Raw genomic sequence first — 19,421 nt, forward strand, 5'->3', positions numbered from 1 at the left:
TACACCTGTGCATAATGTGGACTAACTGCTCCCTGCCTGTCTCTCCTGTATAAATACATGCTGATGGCAGTCTGGGTCCAGGCAGAGTTATATAAGCCTTGGCTGGAACAAGAGAGTGGAAATGTGCATCCAAATAAATACACAAATAGGTCTTATTCTTACCATTTTCCACAGATTGGTGCTAAGGCAAAGTGATAACTTTTTAAACATTATCACAGAAGGAGATCATGGTGATAATCTGTTTAAAACAAATTAATTTCTGATTCTATATGCTTACCCTGTGTATAAAATATATTTTGCCTGGGGAGGATGGGTGAAATAGGAGAAGGGACCAAGAGTATACTTCTTGTGATGAGCACTGGTAATGTATAGAATTGGTGAATCACTATATTGTACACCTGAAACTAATATAATAGTGTATGTTAATTATAATGGAATTAAAATTTTAAAAATAATAAAATATGTACCAGTTAAAAGTAAATAAAAATAAATGCATTTTGCGTACATTTTTAGGCATTTGTATTTAATATGACAATTTAATTAATTAAATGAATACTGTCAAAACTGAACAGGCAACTAAGTAGGACACGGATTCATGGATTATAAAAGTTTACTGAGAAATAGCTAAGTGGGCGGAAGGTCCACATGGGGTATACATGGGATTATATATATAATCCACATTGGTGTTTCTTTACTAATAAATGGCATAGCCATTCTTCCCCTAGTAGGTAAAAACTACTGTTTGGTTCTTTATTTTAGTGCTCATCTAATCATTTCGGTAATAGAAGTAATAGTAGTAAATTAAAACATAATAAAGTATCAACTAAAACTTTGTGTTTCCAAGAAACTGGTAAACTTTCTCTCTTTTCTGTAGCACACTACAGATCCTTCCATGTTCTGCATTTTACTTAGGCTATTAGAAAGCACCCAGAGGGCTCCTGGGTGGCTCAGTCAGTTAAGTGTCGGCCTTCAGCTGAGGTCATGATCCCAGGGTCCTGGGATGGAGTCCCTCCCTCTGCCTGCTGCTCTCCCTGCTTGTGCTCTCTCTCTCTGACAAATAAATAAATAAAATCTTAAAAAAAAAAAAAGAAAGCACCCAGAAAAGTTTGAGACTCAGTTCCAGAAATTTCATTAATCCTTGTAGGTAGTATATGACCTTCTTTCTATCTTCTATAGTATTGGTGTTCTCTTTCCATATGTATTTTATTAACATTTTTTATAATAACTGTCTTTCAACATGAATGTATCACATATAAATGTATAACAAAATAATACAAATTGTGGCATTATGGGAGAAACTTTATAGGTAGATTCAAGTCACTTCTTTTATTTATCCAGATTTCCCATTATATTCCATTGGCCAAAATCTAATTTAATTGGTTTACTGATGTATTAGTTTGCTAGGGCTGTCATAACAAAGTACCACAAACTGAAGGGCTTAGAACAACAGAAATTTATTGTCTCACAGTTCTAAGGCTAGAAGTCTGAAATCAAGATGTTAGTAGTGCCATACTCCTGAGGGCACTAGGGAAGGATCTGTTTCAGATTTCTCTCCTAGCTTCTAGTAGTTCCTTGGCTTGTGACAGCATAACTCCAGTCTTCACATGGTTTCTCTCTGTGTGAGCTTATCTGCATCTAAATCTCCTTTTTGCATAAGGACATTAGTCATATTGTATTGAGGCCCGCCCTAGTCTAGTACGACCTTATCTTAACTAATTATATCTGTAATGACCCTATTTCCAAATGAAGTTACATTCTGAGGTACTGGGAGTTAGAACTTCCATATAGGAACTTTTGGAGGACTCAGTTCAATCCATTAGAGTTGGTTTCTACCTATTCTCCAAAGAAGCCTTCCATTAATATGTTAAATTGGAAGTTGTAGCCCCTAGAATGAAAAGCTAAATTTCAGTATTTGTCAAAACATAGGTGGGAAGAAATCTATTCTTTTGCCCTCCAAAATATCTGTCTTTTCATTGACAACTCCTGCAGTTTTTAGCATAATCATCCAAATGTCTGAAGTGAGGGGATAAGAAATGAGCACCTCATCAAATGTTGCCTATTAGGATAGGTTTGTTCCCCTTGATGAATACACATGGCTGGTGGTCAGTAAGGAATTGTCTCTTGTTTTAAATTTTTATTTGAGGACACTTATATGTGTTGCCCATTTTATGATAGTTCATCTATATACATCAGTCATTCAAGTAGACCAGCCTTGAAGACTGACAGGAAATATGAGTAAATGCACATTGAAATTGACAGGTGGACAGGCTGATAAATTCAGAGCTGCTCCCAAGCAGCATCCATCTACTCAGCTGGAGCCAATCAGACCCCAGATACACATCAGACTCCTTTGGAAAATGTCATTAAGTGTTTGTTTCTCCATTTTTACAAAGATCTTGTTCAGACAGTGGGGAAGTGAAATACATCAACTAAAATAAAAAATGGTGATAGCCTCATTTTTCTGCTGAATTTTTCACTATGGAAAGGACTTCGTTATTGGCAAAGGGCTCTGCTACTGAGGAGCTGCCCTGCTGCCCCTCACCCCTACCCCAGTGGAGAATTATGAGAGAAGGTGCGGGAGGCAGAAGTACAACTGAATTTTCCAAACTACTCTTCTCAGGCTAATCCCAATGGTCTTTTTTTTTATGGTGAAGAAGCAACCCACCATAGATGACATTTGTGAGGGTACAACACTTTGAGTCTGTTAGGTGGTATGAAATGTGTATTGAAGGGAAAGTCTCTGTATGGGGCTTACTTTCAATAATAATAATAATAATAATAATAATAATAATAATAATAATAATGGAATATACTATTGCTAGACACTATGCCAGATGTCTGACATATCTCATTGAATCCCCTGAATTTCTTACAAAGAGACAGCATTATTTTCATCACCACTTTACAGATGAGAAAATCAAGCTAGGTGTATTACAGTTTTAGGGAGTCTGTTTCCTAGCACGATGCTCTTTCCATTCTCTTTTGGGTTCACTGCATATGTTTTTACCTATGTAATGCATCCAGATCTCATCTGGTGTGTGTGTATGTGTGTGTGTGTGTGTGTGTGTGTGTGTGTGTGTGTGTGTGTGTACATGTTTCTGAGCTCTTTGAGCTGCATAGGAAAGCCTTTACCCCCTCACTCACCCCTTACTGCCCCTGCTTCACAAGAAATCATACCCTACAATATCACTGCTCCCTTCCTGTAAGTCCTAAGGCACCTCATAGTTTCCTGGTGACTATAGCATAATCCAGTCATTACATGCTCTAGGATGTGTTTTGTGTAGTCCATGTCCCCCAGTAAAGTAAGAAATCTCTGAATAGTGACAGAAAAGTTATAGGTTAGAAGAAGAACACTGGCTGACCAGGGATTGAATCCTGTTCACAGATGTCATTTCTTGGTCAACACAGGGTTTCTTTGTTAGCATTTCCAAAAAGGTTTTATTTAACTTTAAAAAAATCAAAGATTCCATGTAAAACCAGATTTGCAGCTTCTCTTGAAAACCAGAGAACGGGTAACACTTTGTCCCTTTCCTGTATGACAAGCACTATCTGCCTCCTTTAGAAGGGCACACTCCGGTCCACCCCAGGGCCATCCACTTAGGAGTCTGGGTCTGCAACTATACACAGATTTCCTCAATTACTTTTACTGCTTACTCGACAAACATTCTGAGCTTGCCAGTTACTGTTTTCCTTGAATCATGACTACCATCATTTGAGGCACTGCTAGCAAGGCATCTGTTGAGGACTAATTAGCCAAGACTGCCCTTTTTCGTTCATGGTGGGTTTTGAAGCTGTGTGGCTTTTATTTAGTAGTCCTTGATGGTGTTGATGGCTTCCTTCATTCACAACTAGAAAAACTCTAGGCTGCTAAGCAGTCAAGGGAAAATCCAACTAACCCCTCCCTGCAGCTTCATCACCCACCTTCCTCAGGGTGCGTGAAGCAGAACTTTGTGGGACTGTGAGAACTGCTAAGGATATCCCAGAAGTGTGACTGCCTCAGAAATTTGAGGGCATCTTTTTCACTGAAATGAAGACTCAGGTCCTGTATATTTTTTCCACCCAGCTACAAACCATCTAGAGAATATTACTCCTTTCCTTCAAACTGAGGAGAATGATATGAAGTGGAGGAAGTTAAGGATTTATCAGTTTATCCTGGCAACATTTTAGTGCTGTGTTCAGAGCTGGAGATACAGCCCTCTTGTATTTTGATTCAACAAATATTTATTGAGCACCTTCTATGTATAAAGCATCATGTTGGACAGAGTGGCTGCTGATCCCACTCCACTTTTGCAGAGCACCGACACACATGATCTTATCTAATCCAATGAGGGGGGGACTTTATTGTGCCTGTTTTCTAGATGATATAACCCTGAGGCTGAGGAGGACCTTACCTAATGCCAGTGTGAGAAATAAATGAAGAGCATAACCAAGACTTGAACTCAGGGTTTGGGACTCTATTTCAATGTAGTCCATAGAATTCATAATGTTATTTTGGGCCATGCCAATTTAGAGGAACTAGTCTCATTGAAAACAAACTGCATTCCTCTGGCTTCTTCCAGTTTACTAGGGTGTATCAAATGGGATCACAAGTATAGATGAAAACATCTTCTCCTCTACTGTATGGACACCACCATTTTCCTATTGAATTCTGGCTCCTGGCAAAGGAAAACCATTATACTGGAAGAGGGAGCCTCAACGTTGCAACTGCTGCTGATGTCCACCATTATTGGCACAGATGCTGATCTTTATGACAAATCCAATATACCGAGCCAGCATTGCAGGTGGCGCTGAAGTCCCACTGCCCTCAGCTGCTAACACTCATTAACGTAGGCATGAGGTGGCACAGCAGCCACTGGACATTTGAGGGTATAGGCACGACTGATGTGCCAAAGCAGAGCTGTGTTCCCTGGTGCTCCATGCACACCCATGGTATGCCGCTGTTTGGGGAGTGGGCATAGAGCTAAAAGTGATTTAGTTCAGTGGAAGTGGTGAGGGGATGCTCCAGAGCCAAGAGTTCTTTTTCTATTAGACCTAGTAACAAGTGGGGAAAAAGTGGTGAGAGTCCTGCTTCCTCTATGTCTGCGCAAGCATAGTCCCCATTCCCTTTGAATCAGGCACTCTTATGAGCAGAGGAAGGCAGTAACATTTTTCCGGAGATGAGACACCCTTAAGAATCAGGTGTTTATGGGGCGCCTGGGTGGCTCAGTCGATTGAGCATCTGCCTTTGGCTCTGGTCGTGATCCCGGGGTCCTGGGATTGAGCCCCGCATCGGGCTCCCTGCTCGGCGGGAAGCCTGCTTCTCCCTCTCCCACTCCCCCTGCTTGTGTTCCCTCTCTCACTGTGTCTCTCTCTGTCAAATAAATAAATAAAATCTTTTTAAAAAATCAGTCATTTACTGCCACATTTTATGCCCTAATTCTAGTAGGAAAGCACAGGTAGTCACATGCCATTTATTAATTCAGCAAACATAAGCTAAGCACCCATTATATACCAGGTAAAAGACCTAACTCCCTCATCTTCAGCTTGCTCCCAGGTTAGAAAGGGAGTCACAAGATAAATGTAATTACAATGCAGTATGAGAAGTGCTAGGCTAGAGGTAAGCTACGGGCACTATGAGAACACAGAGGAGGGTCCTTCACTTCCCCCATGCCACCTTGGGGGATTGAAAGAAGGCTTTCTGGATGAGGTGGTGTCTGAGCTGACACATGAAGGACAAATAAAAGTCAGAACAGTATGTAAGAGATATCAGGGGGAGAAAACTTGGCACACTCGGAATGAAGGGAGGAGACAAGGTTTGGGTGAGTTGTGCTAAGATTTGGGGCTGATATGTATGAAGTCTTTGTCAAGCTCATGAAGGACCATGGCCTAAGCATCAGGCCAGGGAAAAGGTTAAACCAGTGAGTGACATGGTCAGATTACATTTTAGATCACTTCTGGATGCAGAGCAAAAGATGGACCTGGGGAGGGGGACAAATAAGAACATTCCACTTTCTCTGGGAAGGTGATGCTTGTGAACTGAACAACTCTGGGAGCTGTGAGGAAGGAGGGAACACCCACCAAGCCAGTCAGATCAGCCTGGCGGTCAGAGGGGTGACAGCTGTTCCAGGCACTTTCCCTGACTACCCTGTGGTGCACAAGCCCCTGGGGCAGGGGCAGGCAGCTTCATCCCGCCTTACTGCCAGTGGACACCTGTCTGACCACACAAAACTGTGCTTGGCACATGTACCCACCAGATCTGGGCGGAGCAATGAGCTTCCAAAACCACTATCATCTTCAGGAGCCTAGAGAAGCTGACAGCAAGGAGAACTCAGACCAGCCTTAGTTGGATATTGACAGCAGTGGTGGTTATAGAGTAGGGTTGGGCCTGAGGCCAAATGAGTTGGCAGGGTCTGCCTGGCCTCTGCCTTGCCCCCTTCAGCTCCATCTGTCTAATAGTGGATGTCAGCCTTGAAGGGTGCCAGCCTTTGAATCTGGCAATTCAGAAAAAGGGAAGAGGACATACAAGATGTATGCTCATGGGTGGAAGACTGCCTAAAATGTTCAGGGCTAGAAATCAGTCACAGTGTGACCAGAGATATCCTTTAAACACTGTTCCCATCCTTTGCTAGTTTTTCCTTTTGTCATTATCATTCTTAAAGAGAATCCGAAATTAATGTATCTATAAAGACATTTGCGATGGGGCCAGGGAATGAAAACCTAATTCAAAATGACTTAAGCAAAATGAGTTATTTGCTCAAATTACTGCAAGGTCCTTGAAAAGTGATACTTTAAAGCATGGCTAGGTTCAAGGGTTCAAAATCATATAAAGGCCTCTCTCCTAGCATTCCTATGCTTAGAGCATTTTAAATGCTTAGAATCCCAGTAAAAGGGGACGTTTTCTTTCCTGTGAGCAAAAGTCCTGGATTTTAATTTACTTTTCCTGGTTTGGATCTTTTTCCATCTCAGACACCACAAGGCTAGGGCAACGGGAGTTTCTGATTAACTAGGTCGGGTTTGTGCCCATGCTTGGAAGTGGGAGAGATTTTATATCTCCAAACTACATGGATTAGTGGTTGAAGAATGGTGGTTTGTTAGAGGAAATATGGATAGCATTACTGGTAAAAGAGATAATACTGCAAGCCAAAATAACAGACACCTAACCTCACTGAATCTTTGGCTTACCAAGCTATGTAGACTAAGAGGAAGTAATTTGATGAAGATTATCTGCTGATGATAATGATGGTGATGTTAATTATCATTGGTATTTTATGAAAAGATAACATAGTATAATTATATAGTTTGGTATATAGTTCAGTAATTTTCCTGGTTTTCCTAGTCAGAAGAGTGGTTGAGGCACTTTGCTGGGTTAATGTATCACTTACCAGTTATAAGGGCTATGGGATGATCCAGCGCCTAGGAGACATACTCTTAAAAAGTTTCCTCAAACAACTTTATGTCATAACTCATATCAACATCAAAGTTAGATGGTTAAAATAAAATTTCCATGATAATACTCTACTATTCCAGGAACACCTTAAGGTTGCTTTTAATAAGCCCTCAAGACATTTCTCTTATACCTTTGATGGAACTGTTATTTTATCAAATACACTTATAAATTAAAAATAACATGAACACACACTTAGGCATAAGTTCCTCAGAGTCCTATCTGGAATTCTTGATGTCAAATTCTCCGATTACATTGGCACCAAACATTTAACACATACTGGCTAAATAAAAGAAAGAAAGAATAAATGACCATCTTACCATGTTACCCAGGTATACCCTCAGGATGACATACCCAGGTATATCCCCAAAAGTGGAATTGCTGGATCGATCATATGGTCATTTTATTTTTAATTTTTTGTGAATGTGCCATACTGTTTTCCATAGTGGCTGCACCATTTTACATTCCCATCAGTAGTGCACAGGGTTCTAATTTCTCTACATCCTTGTCTGTGGCCCCACCAAACTAATACAGAGAGGAATTGCATTGAATTTGTAAATTGCTTTGAGGGAGGGACATTTTTAGATAGGCTGAATTTGTAACTTTGGGCTGAATGTGTAAAAATGCTCAGCCAGCAGCCAAATGTGTATGAGTTCAACTCAGTAGAGGCGTTGCTCCTATATTGGGATCTACGTAAAAATGTATTCTTTTTTTATTGGGGTTGAGTTTATCATTAGAGTGGCAGTTTTCTTAAGGTGCTAGTTATAATTAGAATATATTTACCTGCCCTATTTTAACAGGCAGGAATATTGTGTTCACACTATTTTTTTTCCATTTTCCTTTAAAATATTCCTCTCATTAAACTTCTAGGGCTGTACAAGTCAGTTTTAGGCTAAAAATAGTATTGTTGCTATTGCTGCCATAGTTCCATGTGGAAAAAACATAGCCAACTTTTTTACAGAAAAGGAAAAAATAATTTTCTGAAAAATAATTTTTTTTAATTCTTAAGAAAGCATGAAAGCCACGCTGACAAGGAGTTCCTAAACTGACAATGGATTAAGATTTCCTGCACCAATTTAATGGTTTTTATTATTTTCCTATAGGCAGGACAGAAGGCAGGATTCTTCAGGTTCTTTCTAACAAACACATTGCTGGTGACAGAGGTGAAGAGCAGAAAATGAAGAATTAGACTCGGGGTTAGCAAACGACAGCTAGTGGGCCAAATCCAGCACATGACCTGTTTTTGTAAAAGAGAAAAAGAAACTGGAACATAGCCATTCTCCTTCTTTTATGCATTGTCTGTGGCGACAGAGTTGAGTACTTGTGACAGAGACCGCATGGTCCACAAAGCCTAAAATAGATACTATTATGGAATAGCTTGTTGATCTTTACAGAATCAGCTTGTTGATCCCAGGACTAGACTCTTAATAAGTGATTACTGAGTAATTTAAAAGTAATTTTAAAGATGAGAAAAGTGAGAACATTAATATTATTCAAAGCGAAGGGTTCCATGTTGGCAGCATGGGACAGACTGAAGAAGAGAAATAGATGGGCTCTGGAAGACTAGCCTCTCCTGGATTCCATAGAGTCAGCAGACAGAAGATCCTAGCCATGGAATGTTTACAACATGTGAAGTACGAGGCAGGCAGAGTCATGATTCTAACAATTCCTGGTGATGTTTCCAAGAAAAGATAATAAGCATGGCACCAGGGGTGAAACCAAACAGTAGGGGAATCAATGATATGTGTCTGGGTCTCACTTGTGGGGATGTGGAGCACTAGGTAGGATTTCCAGCAACAAATGTGCATGGATCCTGGGGGCTAGGCCATATGAAGTAGCAACCTAGAATACATGGGGGAACCCAGAAATCAGAGCAGATGCAATAGCAACCACCATTAGGTTTAGTGTGAGTGAGATGAGTCCATAAATAAGAAAAGATTCTTGAAATCTGTATCAGTCAGGGTTCCAGCAAGAAACACAGGGACCCTCAAATGAAGATAATCTGAGGAGAGCACCAGGGCTTGTCTGTGTGATTGATAGAATGTGGCAGAAGTGATGGTATGTTACTTCTGAGACTAGGTTATAAAAGACTGCAGCTTCTGTCTTGGGATCTCTCTTTCTCCTTCTCTGAGATCATTCTCAAGAAACTCTTTTACTGGGTGCATTAATGAAAGAGAAGACACAAACATGACACAAATAACCTGGGCCTTCCATTCTCCTGCTCCTGGCTCAGGGTGGTTGTGATTGGAGCTGAGACCTTTTATCGTTTAATCTACCCCTCCCCCCCCACTCCCCATCCCCAAAATCCCATCCATGAACACAGAACCAACTTCTTACTGGTCCCTCTCACCCAACACAGTAATAATAGAAGTGCTGGGGTTGAGATTCTGGGGGTGGTCTTTTTCACTTTTTGGATTTCTTTTGAAGAGAAGAGTTCTAACCATTATTGTCTCAACTATTCATCCTACTTAGGGGGAAAGTTAAATAAATTAAAGCATTATTATGGCTGGTTTGGGAAGTTATCCTTTGAATAATACTGCACTTTGAGCCAAAATGCATTCTCTTTCTGAACCAGAAAAATTAGAATGGGTTTGATTTATATGTTTTCAAAGGGATAAAAAATATCTGCAGAAATCTGTTTTGCCTTTCTCATACAATGTCCAGTTTTAGATAATCACATACACAAAACCTTAAAAAATAGTCTCTCGACTTCATCATCTCTGAGGAGTACCAAGTGTCATGGTACTTGGGAGTCTTTTTCAAAGTGAACGTGTCTCCAGGGGAAATTTATTTTTGGCTATGTATTTATTCATTCACTCTTTAAACATATACTGAACATATACCACTTGCTTACTTTCATGAAGTACCAGGACCATAAAAAAGAAATAAACCTCTGCCCTTGAATGGCTCACAACCAACCTAAGTGGGGGTAAGTCAGACATAGAAAGAGGACTTAATGTGTCAATAAGATTATGGAGATATTTTTGTAATTGTTTTTTTTTAACCTTAAACATATACAACTTTTATTTGTCAATTATACCCCAATAAAGCTGAAAAAATTTTGTTCCTTTTTTTTCCCATGTTTTTTTGAGTATAGTTGACACACAATATTATATGAGCTTCAGGTGTACCATATATACAATGGAATATTACTCAGCCACAAAAAAGGATGAACTCATGCCATTTGTGACGACTTGGATTGTCCTAGAGAGTATTACGCTAAGTGAAATAAGTCAGAGAAAGACAAATACCATATGATTCATTTATATGTAGAATCTAAAAGATAAAACAAATGAATAAACAAACAAAAAAGCAGAAATAAATGCATAAATACAGAGAACAAATTGATGGTTGCCAGAGGGGCAGGGGTGGGGGATGGGCAAAACAGGTGAAGGGGAGTGGGAGATACAGGCTTCCAGTTATAGATAAAAGGCACAGCATAGGGAGTATAATCAATGGTACCGTAATAGTGTTGTATGGTGATAGATGGTAGCTATACTTGTGATGAGCAGAGCATAATGTATAAACTTGTTGAATCACTAAGTTTTGTAATGGTTTTTGATATTCATGGGAACATTTTTATCCTTATAATAAGAAATCACTAGTTTAGCCCTTACTAAAAAATGCTTGGCATTTTTACCGAACAAGAAAAAATGGTCACATATATGAAATTCTACAAGAAGAAAAAATTATAAATCTATTTATCTCATTAGGGTGGTATTTGAAAATAACAAAAATTATAGGTAGAACAATTCAAATGGAAATGGTAAGTGTGTTTCATAATTATTGGAAAATATTAGAGCAGAATTTATGCATATACTGTATCACCACAGAATTGTTATATTATTTCAGCAATATATAACCTAATGGAATTGCTTTCATATAATTTTTTAAGAACCGAGACATCACTATAGCTCCTCTAACTTTGGAGAGTTTTATGTTCAAACACTGTATCTATTACTGGTTTTTATTAATTCTAAAATTTTTTGTATTGAAACTATGTTTTGAACAGCTAGTTCTATTTAAAATTTAATAACCAGCTCTTTTTTAAAAATATAATTTCATACATAGCTGGGCAACAATACTGGGTTATTTTGCTGATATACAAGGTGAGGTGATTAGATTTGTTTGTTTGTTGGTGGAGAGAGGTGCAAAGTTTAGGGATTGTCCACTTGGTAAGGGGATGAATTCTAAGTCTAAAATCTGAATTTAAGGAGCACTGAAAATACCTGAATACATGAGCCCCTGGCATCTTACCATTAATTTCTCTCAAAACCATCTGCAGATGTGTGCATATTAATTGGCTTCGGGCATTCTGTTACCTAGGAGGAGTAACACATTAGATTGCTAAAATTGGAAGGCAAAAAAAAAAAAAGTGAAAATGCAAAGCTTGATGAGCCAATGTAGTTGGGGTGTTGCAGCAGGAGACCCTGACTGTTAAGCGGGAAGAGTCCTTAATCTCTGAGAGATGTGAGTGCCAAAAAGTGCTTGAGGCATATTACTGAAAAACAATGCTCCCCGAAGCTTCTGTCTAGCTCTGAGTGTGGAGGGGTGAGGGTGAGGGTTAGTCACCATTCACACTGCCGCACATTTTTACAACATGCTTTTCATTTCATGGATTTGAATACATCAGTGAACAGGGTGATGTGTGAGGGGGCGATGGAGGAAGCCAGAAGGAAAATTGGAAGGCAGTTGGCTTTCATCTGTTTTATTTGTTTAAGCTTAGGGGGGGAAATTTCCTCAGCCTTTTTTAAAAAAATCACAATAATGAAAATGTTAAAACCAAAATAATAAGAGCTACAAGTTACAGAGAGCTCGTTGTGCACTAAGCACTATTGTTTTATGTACAGCATCTCATTTAATGTCCCCCGTACTTGCCCTTCTCTCCCCAAACAGTAAAAAGCTCTTCCAGAACTTCTCGTTCACCCTCTCCTAGCAGCACCATAAAGGGATCCCACTTTATTTGCAATTCCACTTTGTAAAGTCTCCTTCACCCTTGACCTTTCTGGAGCTTTGAGATTGTGAACAGGGTGTCCCTGACAGCAAAGGGAGTAGTGTCCCTTGCCTCCTCACCCAAGGCCAGCCTCAGACAAAGGAGAGTGTGCTTCTTGGCCAGGCAGCCCTGGACACTTATTGTAGAAAGAAGTGTCTCAGTACCATCTCTATTGACGGAACTGCAAAGTTGAGACCTGCACCTACCCCAGCCTGGCTTCTGTTCCAGGTCCCACCCACTGCTTGGATCCGGAGCCCTCACTCACCTGGTGCTTACGCAGTGCTAGGGCAGGGAGAATGGGTTTCCTGCCTCACGGCCCTTCCAGTGCTAACACCCTGACATTCCAGCGAATGCTGTTCACTGCTCTGGGGGATCATCTGTCTTAGATGTCTTCCAAGAAGCCTGGTGCTAAGGGGAAGACCTGAGAAAAGAGGCATGGAATAGGAGCCCCAAATATTGTGAGTGGTGCATTATAAAGACTTGGCTGCTTTTCAGGAGAACCTGATCTCCCCCCCCACTGCCCCCCCCAACCTGGTGGATAGAGACTCAGACTCAACTGTTCTTTTAGCAAAGAGATGCTGTAGTTCTATTCCTTTGAAAGAGCTACTGAGAGAATGAGCCAGCCACTAACACTCAGGGCACTTTCACTTTCAAAGAACTTTCTCTTTCTCTTGTTTTTTTTTTTTTCCTTCCATCCTCCCTTCCTTCCTTCATGTCTTTTCTCCTAAACTTTCCTTTGTTGGTGGTATTTAGACATGCTGTTTTCTCTCCTCCGGGTGTGCTCTAGGGTTAGATCTAATTGTCCTGCTGTTCTAGTGTCACTCGGCATTATTATTGGGAAGATGAATGGGATGGGGGTCAGAGTTCAGCAAGTAGGCATCTGCTTGCTTGCACTGCATAGAAATGCTCAGAGGTGATCTTTAATGAAAGCTTGGAAAAGATTTGCACAGAGTAGACTGTCTTCTATCCCTCCAAAGCTGGGATGACCGAAAGGTAGTCCTTCTCTGGAGGGACCAAAAAATGAATAAACGGGAGGTAATAATATATTTACAAGGAGTTCCCTGCTTGGGATGTCTTTTCTTCTGTTGGAGAGAAAATGGAGGGGAAAACAGGGTGATTAAACAGGAAGGAGGCTGAAAATGGAAGCTCTTGAATGGGTCCTAACCAGTGGCCTGTTTTGCTCTTAGAACAACCAAAGAAGAGTTTCCACTCCACTCGCGAAGTCGCTCACCTAGCCTCTCCCCCGGCCTCAGGTTACTGTGCCTTCGCCATAGCGGGCTCAGGTTCTCCCACTGGACTCTCATGGTGTTGACAGTTCTTCCACTTTACCAAGCGGCCAGAAGCCCCACTCAGGAAGAATTGCTTTGGCATTGGAGGCAAGGGGGACAATGGATCTATTGTTCTTTTGGCCTTCTTGAATAGGGCAAATGTCTCCTGCATCTAACCTTGTCATCAAAGGAGGCTGAATATGGAGCCCTAGGAGACTCATCTTCCTTCTACTCCTGCTTTGTTCTTTGGAAGAGGGTTTTTGTGTACCTTCCCCGCCCTCGCCCCATCAAACCTGTTTTGGGACTCAAATAGACAGTTGCCTTCTTCTGTTCTTCACAGAGTGGAAGTTGGGAGGGGAAGAAAGCAGCACAGACCAGGAAACTCATTTCAGTTTAGGTACGACCTGCTGCCTGTGATTCCTTCCGGACCCGGGGAGACCAACACCCCCCCGCACCCCCCACCCGCCCGCAGCACAGAGGCCAGAGAGCGGGGCCAGGAACGCCGGCGCTACAAATACACCCAGAGGAGAAGCCGGCGTTACCGGGACTCGCAGCTGAAGCGGTCTCCTAGGATGGGTCGGGATCCCGTCACCGGCTTCCCGCACCGCAGGCGCAGGGAGTCCCCGCGCACCGAGCACCTTTGCGAGTGGGTTTCCCTGCTGCCTTCCGGGGACCGGGCTGAACCCCCTGCTGCTCGGGTGGGCGCAGTCTTGCCCGCCTCAACCTACAGCTCGCCCTCCTCCCGCTGCCTGCGCTCCGGAGTGAGCGCTCGGTGTCCCTCTCTGAGCATGCGCAGCCCGGCGCCCTCCCCGCCTCCCCCCCCCCGCTACCCCCTCCCTGCCAGCCTTTTGCTCCTTCCTTTCATTAAACAAACAGGAGATCCTGAAACCTGGACCCTGTGCTAGCGGCAGCGCGAAGAGGAGGCGGAGGAGGAGGCAGAGCGCGGGATGTGCGCCGAGAGGGATCTGTGATCCCGCGCACCACCCCCCCCCCCGCCCCACGCGCGCGCGCACACACTCACACACACCCGCACTCACATATACACACACTCGCACAAACACACACTCGTACACGCCCGCGCCGCGCGCTCGCCGGCTCGCTCTCCCACGCAGGCGGAATGCAGCAGAGCCTGGGGAGCGTGTCTTCGACCGCCGCGTGAATGCACCTCGCCCCCGGCAGCCGGACGGCCCAGTAGGGCTCGCGGGAGGACGCTCCGCCACGGGAGGTGAGTGGAGAGCCCGCAACCGCGGGCGGCTCTGGGACGCCGGGGCAGCGGGGAGTGGGGGGGGGGGCAGGCTCCCGGCCGGACGCGGCGGAGCAGGTGGCCCAAACCCAGCTTGCGGGTTTCCAGGTGCAGATGAAGGCGGCGCCCGAGCGGTGCAGGGGGAGAGGGCGATCCCAGGGAGGGTCGCCTCCTGCGAGGTGTCAGATGGACCCAGCAGAAAGCTACACCCTCCCCGCTCGTAAACTTTCCTCCCCTGTCATTTGGAAAACGTGGAGACAAAGGGGGCGTGGAGGCTCCCTTCGTCCGGTTCCACCCTCCTGGCTGCATTCGGGGCTGCGACGGGAGCCGGCGTGCGGGCGGGGGCGCCCTGCAGGTAGCTGGTGCCAAGTCCTCCCGTCCGGGGGGGGGGGGGGTTGGGGTTTCTCACCCTGGCTGTAAGCGTCGCCTTTGATTTCCCCTCAGGCGTGGGCACCTGTCATCCCGCCCGAACCGCACACCCTAGGCGCGTCGTAGTGTGTGTGTGTGTGGGGGGGGGGGTTGTCACCTGGAGAATTGGAAGGGCAGCCTTTGGCTTTCTCATTCAGCGCTAGTGCCAGAGGCGCCGGGGTGAGGCTCGGGTCAGTGCCGGGATGAATGATGAGTTACTGAAAGGCTTGCCATAATCACCTCCTGGAAACGTTGGACGCGGGGATCTCTCCTCCCGCGGGAAGGTGCTGTCTTCGCTCACACCACGGCGGCAGCACTGGGAGCTGGGTTGGGGCTGCTGTGGCGGCGGCAGCAGCTGGGGCAGCTGGGGCTTTATTTTTGCCCTGGGGTTTTATGACACACACAGGTGGAATATGTGGAGGATTCTGGGTTATTTTTCTTTGTGGGGATATCGTTTTCCCTTTTAACCTCTTTCGCGGGAGAGATTCTCTGCAGCCTGGTATCTAGCTGGTGGGCAGGCACCGTTTTGAATATCTTAGGTCCTTTAGGGAAGAGGTCCCCAGAAAAGGATTTCCTAAAATGCCAGCCCCATTGGGGCGGGGCCTCAGAGTGGGATGTGCCTGCCGGCACCTGGGAATCACCTCAAATCTAATGGCCCTTTGAAACAGCAGAGACTGAGTCAGCGTTTGAGGAGTCCAGGACTGGGACAAAGGGGACTGGAAGAGGGACAGATGATGGCTATTTAGGATAGGAGTGACTAGGAGCTGATTAGGCAGGAAGAGGTGCAGTGTGAGGCAAGGTACCCGGCAGGCTTCACTGAATTCATATACCCCTTCTACTTCTATGGATGGTGGCTTTTATTCGCGGATGGGACTCTAATATGGAGATTTCTGGAATGTCACATCTGGAGTAGAAAAGACTTGATTATTCCTGGGCTAACCTTTAGCACAATCACAAATTCTTTAAGTCTAGAGAGTGCCATGTGCCATAGTTTCTCCATCTTGACATTTTGTTTCTACCTGGGATGTTCAGACAGGTATATTTTTGGCTTTTCTATATCTCAAGACCTTGGAAGAGGAGAGTGTGGGGAACCTGGAAGCCAGGCTGATGCTGATAGAAGAAAACACTAGAAGCTCAGATCCAAAATTTGTGGCTATGGGTTGTCAGAGTATTCTCTTCATTTTAAGATGATAGGTAGAGGCCGCCTCTCTGCTGCTCTGGGGACCTTTTTTTAATATTAATTTTTAACATTTTGTAACTTCTTTGAAGTGGGAGAGAGCATAATATACATGAAGCTAGCTGAGAAAGTTCACAGATAAAAGAGACTTTGACTCACAAGTCAACATAGCCAAAGGTGAAGAAGTTTTTGAGAAAGAAAAAAAAGGGGGGAGGTGGATTGGTAAAGGAATGCATATTACTAAAACAGCTTTGATTATATGACTTTTAAAAAGTTTTTATTCAAATTCCAGTTAGTTAACACACAGTGTAATATTAGTTTTGGATGTACAATATAGTGTACTTCTATACATACAGCTTTTATGCTTTTTAAAAAGCATTTAGTAAGATAGAAATCTGAAAGCTCTTTTTCTTTTTTTAAACAATTAGTGAAGACCTTTCCACAGATAATTTCAAGTTGATATTGGCATAGAGGGGGTTTAAATAAAATTGTCAGCATTTGTCCTTCTAATTTCATGGTGAACGTTCTCATCATTTACTTTGCAAAACTTGGCAAAGAAAGATTTTTTTTTTTTTTGCTTTTTACTAGAGCTCTATTTTCTCTCTTTATGATATATTTCCTCTTTCTATATTTGCAAGCTCAGTTCATTTTGATTATATTCAGATTCTATTTACAAGTATTTATTGACTACCTATCCCACATTTAGCATCGGAAGTCATATAAAAATGTATAGCATAGTTCTGGGCCTCAAAGATTTTATGATCTAGTTGTAGATACAAGATTAACACACATGAAATAATTAGAGAGTAGGATAGCTCTGTACTGCACAGTGAGTTCTTAACATGTACGCTATATACTCCATCCTCCCTCCTGGATTTTCTCAACATTCAAAAAACACACATCAGTACTTATCATGTGCTGGGGGCTGGGGGAAAAAAAACAACAAAAAAGCCACAAGGAAGTGAAAAATAGTCCCAGCTTTCAAGGTGGGGGAAATAGGTATTTAGCCAACTATGGTGCAGTCTGTTTAACTGTTATAATTATAGGTTAAACCAAATGCCAGTAGTACAGACGTGTGTTTGTTTGTTTGTTTGTTTTCCTTCCCCTGGGGTTTTGAGATATTTTTAAAAAATGAATAGTCTTGGGCGCCTGGGTGGCTCAGTCGTTAAGCGTCTGCCTTCGGCTCAGGTCATGATCCCGGGGTCCTGGGATCGAGGCCCGCATCGGGCTCCCTGCTCCGCGGGAAGCCTGCTTCTCCCTCTCCCACTCCCCCGGCTTGTGTTCCCTCTCTCATTCTCTCTCTGTCAAATAAATAAAAATTTAAAAAAAAATAAAAAATAAAAAATAAAAAATAAAAAATGAATAGTCTTTTACCAAGTAGAGAAGGATAGAAAGGACAGTCCAAGCAGAGGAAATGTGTGAAAGTGCCCAATGAGGTAGGGTATCTGTAAGCCATCCTGTGTGGCTAGAGCACAGGGTGCTGGAGTGCAGATACCGAGATGAACAGCAGCTGGGTAACATTAACTGACAACTAATGTCGTGGAGTCTGTGTTTGGATAGAGATATGCCCAGGATGCTATAAAAGCACAAAGGGAAGGCATCCACCTAAAGAGGGTGAGAAGATCAAAAAGCTTTCTTAGGGAGGTTGAGGTGAGCTGAGTCTTGAAGGACAAGGAGAACAGAAGGGCTTTCCAGGCAGGGAAAAAAACTATATGAGAACTGGAAGTAGTTCTGTGTGTCTGTGGTGAGAGATGTGGGTTCTTAGCTCCATGGAATAGCAAACTATCATGGCAGAGGTCAAGTGTGAATGGAAATATCCCAAGCAAAAGAGCTTCAGTTTTATCCGGAAGACTTGGAAAGAGTTTGAAAGTTTGAGACATGATTGGGTTTGCATTCGAGAAAGATGACCACAGTGTGGAGGATGGATTGGAGGTGGGGAGACTGAAGGCAGGGAGCTTATTGTGGAAATATAGGTGTGAAATGGTGAGGGTGGTGGCAGTGGCGTGGAGAGGAAGATAGGTGTGCTTTGTCTGGGAGACAAGTGGAAAAAGTAAACCCTGCTCATCTAAGAAGGGCCTCCGGCCTGTGCTCCCACCCTGCCTTCCACTTGCCCAGCACTCACTTGTGTGGCTCTCCTTCCTGTATTTTAAGGGAAAGGTATTCACAGCTGAATTCCCATCATTCATCACAGTCTTGGTACGGAGTAGGAACTCAATATTTGCTGAATGAAAGACTAAATCAGTGAATGAGAAATCCAGTCATGAAGTGATGATCTCTCCATTAGAATAGTAGAAGCTAAATCATGACTTCATTTTTCCAGGGTGATCAGCCTTTGGGAGGTCAGTGACAAAATGATTCAGGGAGAACTACCTTTATGAAGAACTTTCCTATGAAGTGCCAATAAGAAGCAGCATTGTGACATCACACTTTTTATATTTAAAAAATTGTATCATCAGCCCATCGTGGAAGCAAGGGCACTTAGCACAGTTCCTGATTCATAGTAGGCTGGCAGTAAATGTGAATTCCTCTTTCCTTTCCCCTTACTTGTCAGAATTTCCTAATTTCATGTGCTTTGCTCAAACTTTTAAGATAGTCTGGAGGTAGGGCGTTTGTAAGCCACAGCGTCTCATTTGAAGAGCTCATGGCATCTTGGCATCCTGGAATGAGGGCCAGGCAACCCATGTTCCAACCATGCAGCCCTGGGAATTGGGTCTCTTACTGAACCAAACACAGGCATATTGAGGTCCAATCTTAAAATCCCAATAGGAGATGTCAGAACAGGTAAGAACCATGAGAATTTGTTTTCAGGTTGACTACAGGAGATGAAAGAGAACAAGTGTCAAAGATAGCATTTTGGCCTTGACCTTTGGGTGGGTGCTGGCAGAGCAGTGGGGAGGGAGGTTAGCTCA

The 19,421-nt window shown here is 43.1% G+C and overlaps 1 protein-coding gene across 2 annotated transcripts in view; it reads left to right on the forward strand.

Moving 5' to 3' along the window:
* Positions 1-14,555: 14,555 nt before the first annotated feature.
* PLPPR1 (phospholipid phosphatase related 1) overlaps positions 14,556-19,421 on the forward strand; it is a 257,859-nt gene continuing 252,993 nt past the window's right edge. The window contains exon 1 of one of the 2 annotated variants that reach the window (XM_078061527.1): positions 14,556-14,909. The gene's annotated coding sequence lies outside the window, so the exon portion shown is untranslated. Of the gene's footprint in view, positions 14,910-15,263; positions 15,283-19,421 lie in introns of those variants that run through there. The other variant, XM_078061529.1, reaches the window with a different exon arrangement.

This window comes from Halichoerus grypus, chromosome 14, assembly GCF_964656455.1.
Source record: "Halichoerus grypus chromosome 14, mHalGry1.hap1.1, whole genome shotgun sequence".
Lineage (NCBI taxonomy): Eukaryota > Metazoa > Chordata > Mammalia > Carnivora > Phocidae > Halichoerus > Halichoerus grypus.